We start from the raw sequence: 15,407 nt of genomic DNA, 5'->3' as shown, positions 1-15,407 counted from the left end.
GAGTAGATGACACTTGTTGATAAACTAATACATAGATTGGAAGTGGACCCAAAAGCATAGTACTAATCCAAGCAGAACTGCATGTGTGAGGTTATTATACATATATTTGAGAGAAAACGTAACCTTCATTTCAAACAATATTACCTCTAACCGTCCAGTATAGAAAGGGTTAACAAGCACACTTATTAGCAACCAATGAGGTTGCGAGGGAGCGTATAAAGCTCCACAGGCGACCAATAGTTAGTGAGTCTATGAATAAGGCGGACAGCCGAAACATGTCAGACTGGCCTTTAAGTAGTGTTTCTGATTTTTAATATTACTGCACGTGAGCAACTTTGTTTTAACTTGTCCTAATAAAGAGAACTTTTATCTTAAACAGTACCATTGTTTTGGAATTCAAAGTATTTATCCAGTCTACACAATTTCTCTGGCACTGCAATTGTGTCACAGTCATTCAGAGCAGCTAAAACCTCCCTAAGCAATACGCGGAGGTGTTCAAGCTTAAATTTAAATGTAGAAATATCAGAATCGGGTATCTTTCCTGAGTCAGAAATATCACCCACAGACTGAAGTTCTCCTTCCTCAGCTTCTGCATATTGTGAGGCAGTATCAGACATGGTTCTTAAAGCGTCAGTATGCTCTGCATTTCGTCTAACCCCAGAGCTATCTCGCTTACCTCTAAATTCAGGTAGTCTGGCTAATACCGCTGACAGTGTATTATCCATGACTGCCGCCATGTCTTGTAAAGTAATCGCTATGGGCGCCCTAGATGTACTTGGCGCCATTTGAGCGTGAGTCCCTTGAGCGGGAGTCAAAGGATCTAACACGCGGGGAGAGTTAGTCGGCATAACTTCCCCCTCGTCAGATGGTGATACATTTTTTAAAGACAGAATATGATCTTTATTGCTTAAAGTGAAATCAGTACATTTGGTACACATTCTAAGAGGGGGTTCCACCATGGCTTTTAAACATAATGAACAAGGAGTTTCCTCTATGTCAGACATGTTTGTACAGACTAGCAATGAGACTAGCAAGCTTGGAAAACACTTTAAATCAAGTTAACAAGCAAATATAAAAAAACGGTACTGTGCCTTTAAGAGAAACAAATTTTGTCAAAATGTGAGAAACAGTGAAAAAAGACAGTAAATCAAACGAAATTTTTACAGTGTATATAATAAGCTAACAGAGAATTGCACCCACTTGCAAATGGATGATTAACCCCTTAGTTCAAAAAACGGATCAAAAAAACGACATAGACGTTTTTTAACAGTCACAATCAACTGCCACAGCTCTGCTGTGGCCCTACCTTCCCCAATAAACGACTTTAGGCCCTTTTGATATGTCCTGTAGCATTCAGGGGACTTCTGAGGAAAACTGGATGTCTCAGTCTGTAATTTTAACTGCGCAAAAAAGCGCTAAAATAGGCCCCTCCCACTCATACTACAACAGTGGAAAGCCTCAGGAAACTGTTTCTAGGCAAAATTTAAGCCAGCCATGTGGAAAAAACTAGGCCCCAATAAAGTTTTATCACCAAAGCATATATAAAAACGATTAAACATGCCAGCAAACGTTTTATATTGCATTTATATAAGGGTATTACCCCTGAGAGTAAGCATGATACCAGTCGTTATTAAATCACTGTATTCAGGCTTAACTTACATTAATCCGGTATCAGCAGCATTTTCTAGCATTTCCAATTCTAGAAAAAATTGTAACTGCACATACCTCATAGCAGAGTAAACTGCACGCCATTCTCCCGCTGAAGTTACCTCACTCCTCAGACATATGTGAGAACAGCAATGGATCTTAGTTACAACCTGCTAGGATTATAGAAAACTCAGGCAGATTCTTTTTCTATTTCTGCCTGAGATAAAATAGTACAACTCCGGTACCATTTAAAAATAACAAACTTTTGATTGAAGAAAATAAACTAACTATTTTTCACCACTCTCTCTTACTACCTCCATGCATGCTGAGAGTTGCAAGAGAATGACTGGATATGGCAGTTAGGGGAGGAGCTATATAACAGCTCTGCTGTGGGTGTCCTCTTGCAACTTCCTGTTGGGAATGAGAATATCCCACAAGTAATGGATGATCCGTGGACTGGATACACCTTACAAGAGAAATTGTTTTCTCTATCTGAATCATGAAATAATTTGTTTGGGTTTAATGTCCCTTTAAAGAACAGGGAAAATTATAAAGTGCCCTGTAAGGGAGAAAATAAACGTAACCCTGAATCCTCAAACCATATCCCAGGATAGAAGTAGAAGAAGCCCAACCTGTAGAGAGGGTTAATAAAAAAAATGAAAACGAAGAGTGCCGAAAATAAAATTCTACCCCGCTGAGAACGGGAAGAAAAAAAGTCACTAATGAAGGCTGCTTTCTAAACAGCCTCACCAACTAACTAACCCCTCTGTCACCAGGGCAACAACACACGTCACACCGGAGGTCCACACACAGCACCTCCCATGGTGCCGAGACACAAAGGGCGCCTAAAAACTGCCCACGAAAATTAAAGCCCATATAACTGGCAAATCACCTAAAAACCTGGGCATATTTAAATAAAAATATGACGGATCCACGCACTAGGTAAAATAGAAAAAAAATAAAACACCATAGATAGCAGGAAAGTACCAAGCTTTTATATTAAGCAAATATCGATATATGGGATAATAAAAAGACATACTAAGGTCTTCACCAGCACAGGAACTGAGAGAAAACATAGGGACATATTTATCAAGCTCCGTATGGAGCTTGATGCCCCGTGTTTCCGGCAAGCCTTCAGGCTCGCAGGAAACAGAAGTTATGAAGCAGCAGTCATCTGTCCGCCTGCTCTGAGGCGGCAAACAGAAATAGTCAGAAATCAACTTGATCGAATACGATCGGGTTGATTGACACCACCTGCTGGCCGCAAATCTGCAGGGGGCAGGTATTGCACCAGCAAATAATGTCCGCTCGCACAATCATAAATAGGCCCCATAGTAATCTCTCCCCTTGTATACAATACTGCATAACATTATCAGATAAAGGCCAGGATGATACTGTGAGGCTAATACTACCATCCAAATGCTTAGCAGGATCCCTGATTCAGAAACAATGTTCCCCCAGCTTGATATCAGCCATCAAGCCTTAAGAAATAAAGAACTCCTGTGCCTGATTTAAAGGGACAGTCTACCATAGAATTGTTATTGTTTTAAAAGGTAGATAATCCCTTTATTACCCATTCCCCAGTTTTGCATAACCAACACAGTTATATTAATGTACTTTTTACCTCTGTGATTACCTTGTATCTAGGAACCTTCTCCCAGCCCCCTGATCACATGACTGTGACTGTTTATTATCTATTGTCTTAAATTTAGCATTGTTTTGTGCTAGATCTTAAATAACCCCCTGTGCCTGAACACAGTGTTATCTATATATATCTATATGTACTTTCTGTCTCTTTGTGTTGAAAAGAGATTTAAAAAGCATGTGATAAGAGGCAGCCCTCAAAGGCTTAGAAATTAGCATATGAGCCTACCTATGTTTAGTTTAAACTAAGAATACCAAGAGAAAAAAGCAAATTTTATGATAAAAGTAAATTGGAAAGTTGATTAAAATTAAAAATCCTATCTGAATAATGAACGTTTAATTTATACTTTAAACTTAATCTACGCATGCCTCTAGAAGCCAATGAATCGATCTCTGATCTGAGAGAGAGAGAAATCGTATAGCACCCCGCTTTAACCGGCAACTGCGTCCAAAACCAATAAAGGCGGGAACAAAAAATATTAACCTGGTAACTGCCAGGTATAGATGCGCAAGAGCATCAACCAACACCTTCCTATATATAACCTAAAGGAGAAAGGATCAGACCCTTTAGCCCAAACACATGAAAGGGCGCCAAATTAGACCGCTATATAGCAGACTTGTGGCTATATACTACCAGCGTCAAGCTGCCATCAGAGAATATACTCTGTTAGAGGACAGGTTGTCAGTCAACTAAAATATAAACATAATAGTGACCAAATATTATTAAAAAATAAATAGATATATGTCTTAAACGACCAGTAAACACAATAGATTTGCATAATCAACAAATGCAAGATAACAAGACAATACAATAGCATTTACTCTGAATTTCAAATGAGTAGTAGATTATGTTCTAACACATTTCAAAGTTATGTATATTTCCACTCCCCCTGTACCATGTGATAGCAATCAGCCAATCACAAATGCATATACGTATAGTCTGAGTTCTTCCACATGCTCAGTAGGAGCTGGTGACTCAAAAAAGTGTAAATATAAAAGACTGTGCACATTTTTTTTAATGGAAGTAAATTGGAAAGTTGTTTAAAATTACATGCTCTATCTGAATCATGAAAATGTAATTTGACCTGAGTGTCTCTTTAAGGTATCCTGAAGTTACAAACATTAGGAGACAACCTCTAGCAAGACAATAATAATATAGTCCATATGCTAAACATAGAGTCGCACTCAGATGAACATAAGGGCTAAAAATCTCATTGTTATAAAATGGATTATAATATAGTTCCCCTATAATATAAATATATACTTCTACATATAAGCCGAGGATGCTGCAGAAAATATTTTTGAATTTACAAAATACAATAGACATTGGCCGCAATAATTTTAAATAAATTCCTTATCATGAAGGTGATAGAAGTTGGCATCCTTTAAAACAAGCATAAATGAAAACATATTTAATAATATCAAACTGCCACAAGATGGCAGCAAACACCAGGGAACCACGGAAAAGGACAGGAGAAATGTCCTGACAACTGAATATAAGCTTTAAAGTACAAAGCAACTAATTCAATCTCCATTACTATTTACACAGTAAATAAAACGAACTATGGTGCATTGCAACAAAGGGCGCCACAAACACAGATCGTGGCGGGAAGCACAGGCTAAAGTGTGTACCACCGCCACGGATGTATAAAATAAAATGGCGTCAGTTAAAAACAAAGAGGCCCATTTGTCAAGCTCCGTATGGAGCTTGTGTGCCCATGTTTCTGGCGAGTCTTCAGACTCGCCAGAAACAGCAGTTATGAAGCAGCGGTCTAAAGACCGCTGCTCCATAACCCTGTCCGCCTGCTCTGAGCTCTGCTCTGATTGGCCGCGAGTCTGCAGGGGGCGGAGTTACACCAGCAGCTCTGAGCTGCTGGTGCAATGCTGAATATGGAGAGCTGTAGCAAATCATGTCTGCCGACATCGTTGAATGCCGACAGCATACGCTGTCCGCATTTAATATTGCACAAGCAGTTCTGGTGAACTACTTGTGCAAAGCTGCAGGGGGTGTCAATCAACTCGATCGTAACTGATTGGGTTGATTGCTGTCCACCGCCTCAGAGGTGGCGGACTAGTTAAGGAGCAGCGGTCTTAAGACCGCTGCTTCTTAACTGCTGTTTCCAGCGAGCCTGAAGGCTCGTGCGGAAACAGGGGCATCAGGGGCCATTCAGCCCTTGTTAAATCGAACCCTAAGTGTAAACAGGTGGAGCGCTATTGTTTGCGCCATAGCAATAAGGGGTATATTACAAGAGTTTCCTCTCATCAGGCTTACCGCTCGTATTACAGGTTGAAAGTAAATGTGATTGCATGAGCGCAATCTTGATTTACGCTAGAATCGTTACCGCAATTTCAGAGCTGTGGTTAACTGGCGAAAATAAAAAGTTGCACAAAACATTTCAAAAATACATTACAAAGTACACTTATAATAACACTGTGTAATAATATATATATTTTTTAAATTACACAAAAAAGTTATATAAGGGCTTAAAGGGACACTGTACCCAATTTTTTTCTTTCATGGTTCAGATAGAGCATGACATTTTAAGCAACTTTCTAATTTACTCCTATTATCAAATTTTCTTCATTCTCTTGGTATCTTTATTTGAAATGCAAGAAAGTAAGTTTAGATGCCAGCCCATTTTTGGTGATCAAACTGGGTTGTTCTTGCTGATTGGTGGATAAACTCATCCACCAATAAAAAAGTGCTGTCCATAGTTCTGAATTTGAAAAAAAAGCTTAGATGTCTTATTTTTAAAATAAAGATAGCAAGAGAACGAAGAAAAATTGATAATAGGAATAAATTAGAAAGTGGCTTAAAATTGCATGCTCTATCTGAATTATGAAAGAAAAAAATTTGGGTTCAGTGTCCCTTTAAAGATATATATAAAGATATAAAATGGCTTTAACATAGAGATACATACATACACATGTCTATATATATATATATATATATATATATATATATATATATATATATATGTCTACATATGTATTTATGTATTTAAATGTGTATATATGTATTTACAGACATATATACACATATAAACACATAAATACTGTATATATGTACACACACACACACACATATATATATATATATGTATATATATATATATATATAAAGAGTGCATTAGAGCCTGAAAACATGTAAACATATTATTGCAATATTCATTTATTACTATATATATATATATATATATATATATATATATATATATATATATATATATATGGTTTATTATTTTATATTACCATCTCAAAGTGTTTAATGACCATTTAAGAAGCTGATCTATGTGCAGTACAGGAGAGAGAGCGATGCACACAGCTTACAAGAGCAATACAGCATCATGAACAATATATACTAACTATAGTTAAGGGGACATGAAATCCAATTTTTTTCTTTCATGATTAAGAAAGAGCATGTCATTTTAAACAACTTTCTAATTGACTCCTATTCTCTAATTTGCTTCATTCTCTCAACATCCTTTGCTGAAAAACTTATCTAGATAGGCCCAGAAGTTGCTGATTGGTTGCTGCACATAGATGCCTCGTGTGATTGGCTCACCCATGTGCATTGCTATGTCTTCATCAAAGGATATCTAAAGAATTAAGCAAATTAGATAATTTAATTAATTTAATTCAATAATTTAATTAACTAATTTAATTTAATTAATTGGAATGTTGCTTAAAAATGTATTTTCTACCTGAATCATGAAAGAAAAAAAATGGGTTTAGTGTCCCTTTAACTATAACTTGAACTTTGCACAAATCTAAATCTATGAATATGCCATTTGCTAGTATGTGACTTATACTGAGGTTACTCCATTCTACTGCAGCATGTGACCACACACAACATTAGACACTATCATTACTGCCTACAGGACACTAGAGGTCATCAAGAGATTTGATATGGACCATGGTGTTAAACAAACATGCAATAATACATCAATGCAGCCCCCACCCCTTGCTAAACCACTGGTGTCTCCCTCCAGTCATCACCATCAAAGACTAAAGCCAAGTGAAGACCCTCAAGCTCATTATCCCAGCACAGACCTTCCTAATACATTATTCAGAAGGAAAATTCATTTCTCACCCTTATCAGATTTTCTTTTGTACAGCATGATTAGGCCAGCAGGAGCTCAGCAATTTGGCAGCTACAGGCAACATGTCATTTAACAGAATTAGACTAAAAAAACAAAAATCAAATCTCTTAGTCTATCCACATCCAGTATGTCATTCATTCTGTGCATGTGCAAAACTCTTTATCCAAACTGGTTGGGACCGGAAAGTACTGTAATCAACGGTAAGAGTTGTTGCCTTAAATAAATATACACTATCATTTGCATTTTAAAACAAAAAACAAAACAAAGACACAGGCAGAGAAGATTGTGACTTGCCGACGGGAAAATGGTAATAATTTATAAAAAAAAAAGTATGGATTTCGGAATAATTGAAGATTTTGGGATTCTGGATTTGGGCATTTATACCTTATTTGGTGAAATTGCACTTCCGCGAGGACGATATTTGTGCTCCACTCTGTAATAAAAGTAAAGTGCAATGCATGGAAACTTTACGCTTACTAGAGCGTGCTTGTATAGGCTTCAAAGGGAGCTTTGTTCTGATGCTGATAGACACGGCACAGATCCTAGCGCAGTGAAGGGGGTAAGTCGCGCGGCATTGGGTAGCATATTTAAAATATATATGTACATGAATATATACATATATATTATGTGTTTATATGTGTATATACACATATTACCGCATAAATATATATGTCTTCGCTCCGGATGAAGATAGAAGATGATGGAGCCGTCTGTAAGAAGACCTCCGCCGGACTTCAGGAACGGTGAGTACCTATTTGGGGGTTAGATTTAGGATTTATTTTTTTATTTTTTTAAAGATTAGGGATTTAATGGGCTTGTAAAAGAGCTAAATGCCCTTTTAAGGGCAGTAAAAGAGCTGAATGCCCTTTTAAGGGCAATGCTCATACAAATGCCCCTTATGGGGCAATGGGTAGTTTAGTTTTTTTTAATGTTAGTTTTTTTTTATTTTGGGGGGTTTGGGGGTTTGGCTCCCGGTGGCTCCATCTTCATCCCGACGGGTCCATCTTCATCCAGGCGGCTCTATCTTCATCCAGACGGCATCTTCTATCTTCATCCTGGCGGCGTCTTCTATCTTCATCCCGGTGGCGCGGAGCTGGTCCATCTTGAAGACATCTGGCGCGGAGCATCCTCTTCATACGGTCGCCGCCGTATACTGCAAATCAGCCAATAGGATGAAAGCTACTGAAATTATATTGGCTGATTTGAACAGCCAATAGAATTTCAGAAGCTCTCATCCAATTGGATGTTTTGAACAGCATATAGGATTTCAGTAGCTCTCATCCCATTGGCTGATTTGAATTTCCAAAATCGAAATCACCCGATAGGAATGCAAGGGGCACCATTTTGAATTGCGTCCCTTGCATTGCAGATTCAGTATACGGCGGCGACCTTATCAAAAAGGATGTTCCGCACCAGATGTCTTCAGGATGGACCCTCTCCGCGCCGCCGGGATGAAGACAGAAGACGCCGCCAGGATGAAGATAGAAGATGCCGCCTTAATGAAGATCGAGCCGCCTGGATGAAGATCGAGCCACCGGAATGAAGATAGAGCCAGATGAAGATCGTTCAAGCCGGACTTCAGCAACTGTGAGTACCTAAAGAGGGGTTAGTGTTAGTTTTTTTTAAGTTTTTTTGGGTGTGTTTTTTTTTTTAGATTAGGGGTTGGGGATTTCTTAAAAGGGCTAAATGCAAAAGAGCTAAATGCCCATACAAATGCCCTTTTCTGGGCAATGGATAGATTAAGTTTTTTTTTTTTTGTGGGTGGGGGGGGGTGGCGGTTTTTTATTTTTTTTTCAGGTAAAAGAGCTGTTTAACCTACAAAAGGCCCTTTTAAGGGCTATTGGTAGTTTATTCTAGATTAGGTTTTTTTATTTTAGGGTGTTTTTTTTTTTTTTTTAAATGGGTATTAGAATAGGAATAATTGTTATTATTTTTGGATAATTTGCTTGTTATTTTGTGTAATGTTTTTTTTTTTTCGTTTTGGAGTGGGTTTTTATTTTTAGATTAGGGGTTGGGCATTTCTTAAAAGAGCTGAATGCCTTTTTAAGAGCAGGAAAAAGAGCTGAATGCCCTTTTAAGGGCAATACCTATACAAATGCCCTTTTTCAGGGCAATGGGTAGATTAGGTTTTACTTTATTTTTTATTTTGTGGGTTTGGGGGGTGGGGTTTGAATACTGTTGTATACTGTTAGAGGGTGTTTGTTTTTCTTTTGTAGCAAAAGGGCTGTTATCTTTAGGGCAATGTCCTATAAAATGCCCTTTTAAGGGCCCTTGGTAGTGTATTATAGATTAGGGTTTTTTATTTTGGGGTGTTTTTTATTTTTTTATTTTTTTAAAGGGTATTACAATAGAAATCATTTTTATTGTTTTGGATAATTTTGTTTGTTATTTTTTATAATGGTAGGTTTTTTATTTTTTGTAATTTTAGTGTTTTTTTTATTTTTTGTTATGTTAGGTTTTAGTGTAAGGCAACTTAGGTTTTATTTCACAGGTAAGTTTATATTTATTTTAACTAGGTAGTTAGTAAATAGTTAATAACTATTTACTAACTAGTCTACCTAGTTAAAATAAATACAAATTAACCTGTGAAAAAAAAATAAAACCTAAGCTAGCTTGTAACTTTAATTAATTATGTTAAAGTAAGGGGTGTTAGGGTTAGGGGTAAAGTTAGGGTTAGGTTTAGGTGTTAATATAGTTTAATTTAGGTTGTTGCTATGTGGGGGGCTGGCGATTTAGGGGTTAATAGGTTTATTTAGTGGTAGTGATGTGGGAGGCCAGAGGTTTAGGGGTTAATAACTTTATTTAGTGGCGGCAATGTCGGGGAGTGGCGGAATAGGGGTTAATATATTTATTAAAGTGTGGGCGATGTTAGGGTGCAGGGGAATAAGGGTTAATAACTTTAGTATAGTGGCGGCGATATCGGGAGTGGAAGATTAGGGGTTAATAGCTTTATTTAGGTGGCGGCGATATCGGGAGCGGCAAATTAGGTGTTAATAACATTATGTAGGTGTTGGCGATGTTGGGGGCGGCAGATTAGGGATGTTTAGACGTGAGGTTTATGTTAGGATGTTAGGTTTAAACGTAACTTTTCCCCCCCCCATAGACATCAATGGGGCTGCATTATGGTTTTTCTAACCCGCTCTCCCCATTGATGTCTATGGGGAAAGCGTGCACGAGCACGTCAAAACAGCGCTTGTATTTTGTGCGGTATGGAGCTCAACGCAACCATATTGCACGCACAAGCTGGCTGTTTCAAAACTTGTAATGGCTGCGCTATAGAGGGTTAAATAACTCAACTTTTTCTGCATTTGTTAAATTCCCTATAGCGTGCATAACTCGTAATCTAGGTGTTAGATAGCATCGTTCCATCTGCTATGACTTTATTGCCATCTAGTGGAAAGAGAGTGAAATTAACATATTATTAATTAATTTAAAGGGACACTGAACCCAAATTTTATCTTTTGTGATTCAGATAGAGCATGAAATTTTAAGCAACTTTCTAATTTACTCCTATTATCAAATTTTCTTAATTCTCTTGGTATCTTTATTTGAAAAGCAAGAATGTAAGTTTAGATGTCGGCCCGTTTTTGGTGAACAACCTGGGTTGTTCTTGCTGATTGGTGGATAAATTCATCCACCAATAAAAAAGACAAATACATTCATAAACCACAAAACTTTCAGAGAGCTGGATTAATTTATCAGTGAAATGTAAGTTTTGAGATTGACTGCAGATTTTAAAAATTAACCGTTTCCCTGTCAAGGGTGCTTTTGAAGGTAAACTCATTTTCAATCCTGGGCATCAGATAATCGAGGTGCATTCTTTCAGATAGTTTAATAAAGATAGATTCCAGCTGCAGGAAATAGCCATTCCAGCTTTTGTAATATGTCCACACTTTTCATGGTTGCATCCATGCCAAAGCCCAATGCTATAGTATTTCAGGTGTTGACAAACTTCTAGAATATGCACTGCAGATGGTCAGGGGTCAAGTCCTATAAAAAAGTGTGGCAACTCACCAAGACTTCCACCCCCAAACAATTGTTTTATAAACACACACACACTGTATTAATATGTATATAATCTATACACTTTGTTTAATGAAAGCAAATTAAATCCTATGAAGGGTTAAATGGTTGCCTTTTGGCCTGAGAATCCTCCTTTGTCACAGTCTCACCCTCTTAAAGGGACACTGAACTCAAATTTTTTCTTTCACGATTCAATTTTAAGCAACTTTCTAATGTACTCCTATTATCAATTTTTCTTCTTTTTTTTTTTTTTTAAACATTTATTTATTTCCAACACAGAGTACAATCCAATAAAGATCCCACCTTTACATACCCTACAGGGTCAGGTGTGACAGCAATAGAAAAGCATAAAACAAACAGAAAAAAAATACATTTTTCATAGATACATTGATTAGCTGGAAAGAATGTACTCTCAAATAGCAGAATTTGTACAAAATGTTGGCTTTTTTTTCCTTTTTCAAAACAAATTAGAACAATATTGATCATACCCACATACTACCTATTCATACACACATACAACCAAGAGAAAAAAAAAAAAAAAAAAAAAAAAAAAAAGGGGGGGAGGGAGAGGGGGAAAGGGAGCTCTCAAAATCCTCTCTCAATAATTTCAGTCTGTGACTAAATCTATGTCCCCCAGACACACTTAGCCTTATATTTCTCTATAATTAGTTATCCATGTATGTGGGAAAAGATCTAAAGCTACAAAGTCCATAAAAGAGCTTGAAGACAAAAATGGCATCAGGATAACTTTTTGTATCGCTAAGGGGTATGTTTTGATAATCGGGAGCCAGCCTGCTATGAAAATTTTTATTCTCTTTTCTGATATAGTTTCTAAGTGGACTGACTCATGTATGATTTGAGTTTGAATCTCTTGTAAGATCTGAGAAAATCCAGGAGCTGAAGTGTCCTTCCAATGTTTAAGAATTTGATGTCTAACAGCTAGTATGATGTTATTTAAAGTATGAGCATAAAAGCCCCTATTACCGGGAGCATCTAACCAGATTATCTCATCAAGTGACAGGATAATAGTTGATTTATATTGTAAATTAAACCAATATTCTACCTTACGCCATAGTTGTATAATTTTTGGGCAATACCAAAACATATGTAAAATATCAGCCTTCGATTTGTTGCATCGGGGACAATTCCCGTTGCAAGTAGAATAAAACTTAGCTAATCTTAACGGGGAAATATAATAATTATTAATACGTTTTAGATGAGATTCTCTCCAACTCCTAGGAATTTCACATTTTTTTACATTTATCAAACTACGTTGAATTTTACCAAAATCAATTGAAGGGAAAAAGGGAGTCCAAGATAGTATCAATTTATTTGACAGAATTAATGCTTGTTTAGAAAGCATAATATCATATAAAAGAGAGATGGACGGGTTTTCTAATGCAAATTTTTGAAGACATAGATTGATATCCGACCATGCATTCAATTTACTCATATCCCACTTACATGAATTAATAAAATGACGGACCTGTAAATAAGCAAAAAAGTTGGAACTAGGTAGCTGAAAATGTTGAGAAAGAATCCCAAAGGAAATTAGTTGCCCATCTTGAGGCAAGATCTGACAAATATATTTAAGCTCTTTTTCAGCCCACTCTCTAAAAACTACTTGTTTAAGCCCGGGAGAAAATTGAGGATTTCCTCTGATCGGTAAAAATACCGAAAATGAATAATCTACTTCCAAGCTTATACAACACTTCTGCCAAGCCGCGACAATGTTTCTAATGGAAATTAGCGAGAGTATCTGTATTGGTAAAAGATGAATAGGACAATGTAATATCGCTTTCAGGGCACAAGGGGAAACCATATAAGTCTCCATCTCTATAGACGACACTAATTCTTTCTCCACAATCCAATCCATCGCCGTTTTGGCTAGGCAAGCCCAATTATATAATTTAAAGTTGGGAAAAGCAAGGCCTGCTGCTTCAAAGCATTGCATAAGTCTATCTAGAGAGATACGTGATTTCCTGTTGTTCCAAATAAATTTGGAACAGCAGGAATATAATCTACGCAGATCCTTGTTAAGAATGAAAAGTGGGAGATTCTGAAGGGGGTAAAGTAAACGAGGGAAAATGAATGTCTTTATTAGATTTACACGGGCCGTGATAGATAGTGGAAATGTCATCCATAACTCCAAATCTGATATGACCTTAAGAAATAATGGCGAAAAATTCAACCGATACCAATTTTTCGGATTTTTATGTAGTACTATACCTAAATAAGTTATTGCCTCAACCTCTTTAAATGGATGATCTTGTAGGCTATTCCTAGATTTATTAATCCACATGAGTTCACTTTTATTAAAGTTTATTTTATAACCCGCAAATGAACTGAACTCATCTAGACATTGTAGTGTGGTTGGAATTGAATGAGCGGAGTTCTTTAAGAATACCAATAGATCGTCTGCATACAGCAGGATCTTAAGAATATAGGAGCCCATACTGATTCCCTCTAACACATTTCTTAAGCGAATAGCTAAGGGTTCTAGTGCCAAGTTAAATAAGAGAGGGGACAACGGGCAACCCTGCCTTGTTCCCCGTCCTAAAGTGATTTTTTGAGATAACTGACCATTCACAATAAGAAACGAAATTGGATTTCTATAGACTTTTTGAATAAATTGTAAGAATTGATTCTTAAAGCCAAATTCCTGTAGTACTCTAACTAAATGGGCCCAAGAAATAGCATCGAATGCTTTTTCAGCATCTAAGGAAAGAATCGCACAATCATTTATCCAATTCTTTTTTCCTTTCTCATTTAAATAATGAGAATAATCCAGAAAAGTCACTATTTTCCTTACATTCTTAATAGACGTCCTAGATCTAATAAAACCGGTTTGATCTGTATGGATAATGTTATCCAGCAATGAGGAGAGCCTGTCAGATATAATAGCCATCAAAATTTTATAATCTGTATTCAACACAGATATGGGCCTGTAAGAGGCTGGTTCTTCCGGATTTTTACCCTTTTTAAGAATTAACGTAATGTTGGCGGCTAAGAAGTAAGAAGAGATGGAGCTATCTGACTGGAAGTAGCTATTGAACAACCTTTCCAATATAGGAATGATTTCTGGGGCTAGTATCCTATAAAATTCTATCGGGAGGGAATCTGGGCCGGGGGCCTTGTTTAGTCGCATCTTATCTATCATTTTTTTTATTTCATCTGCCTCAATTGGAGCATTAAGCGATATCAAATCCTCTTCCTGAACTTGTGGTAGCTTTATATTTGACCAAAATCTCTCTTGTATATATACATTACTATCCTGCTTCGAATATAGTTTCTGATAATAAGAGAACAGAACTCTGCTAATTTCCATTGATTCTGTATGGCATACACCATCTTCTTTCATAGTTAGAATAAAATTCTTTTTCTTTCTATTTTTTATTAATTTTGCTAGGTATTTAGTTGAATCTCCATAAAGACCTCTAAATTGGCTATTAAGTTTTGATTCTTCAATATGAGATTTCTGGTCTAAGAAAACATCTCTTTCTCTTCTCGCCTCCTGATATTTATTCCACTTACTTATAGAACGCTCCTCAAAAAATTTTCTGTAAGCATTTCTAACACTATTAGAAAGCTGAAGTTCTCGAGCCCTAGCCTTTTTCTTACTATTTATTAGATAACTCATAATTTCACCTCGTAAGACAGCCTTGGCCGTCTCCCAGAAAATCTCAATTCTATCAAAGAAAGCAATATTATGTGTGCAGTAGTCCCTCCATTTCTGCTTAAGCCAATTGGAAAATCTGGGACTATTCAAAAGATATCGTGGAAAATATAAAAATTGCGTTCTTTTCGAGAAACTAGATGAAGAGGGAAGAGTGAGATGAACTATTGCATGATCGGATATCAATATGTCACCAATTCCTGGACTAGTTTGAACAATTGAAAGAGCCTCAGATATTAAAAACAAATCGATCCTAGAAAAAGTTCTATGGGCTCTTGATTCACAAGTAAATGTCAAGGAATCAGGGTGTTTAA

The sequence above is a fragment of the Bombina bombina genome, chromosome 6, assembly GCF_027579735.1.
Source record: "Bombina bombina isolate aBomBom1 chromosome 6, aBomBom1.pri, whole genome shotgun sequence".
NCBI classification, from domain to species: Eukaryota; Metazoa; Chordata; class Amphibia; order Anura; family Bombinatoridae; genus Bombina; species Bombina bombina.
The sequence above is the reverse complement of the archived record's forward strand: the minus strand, read 5'-3'. Positions refer to the sequence as shown.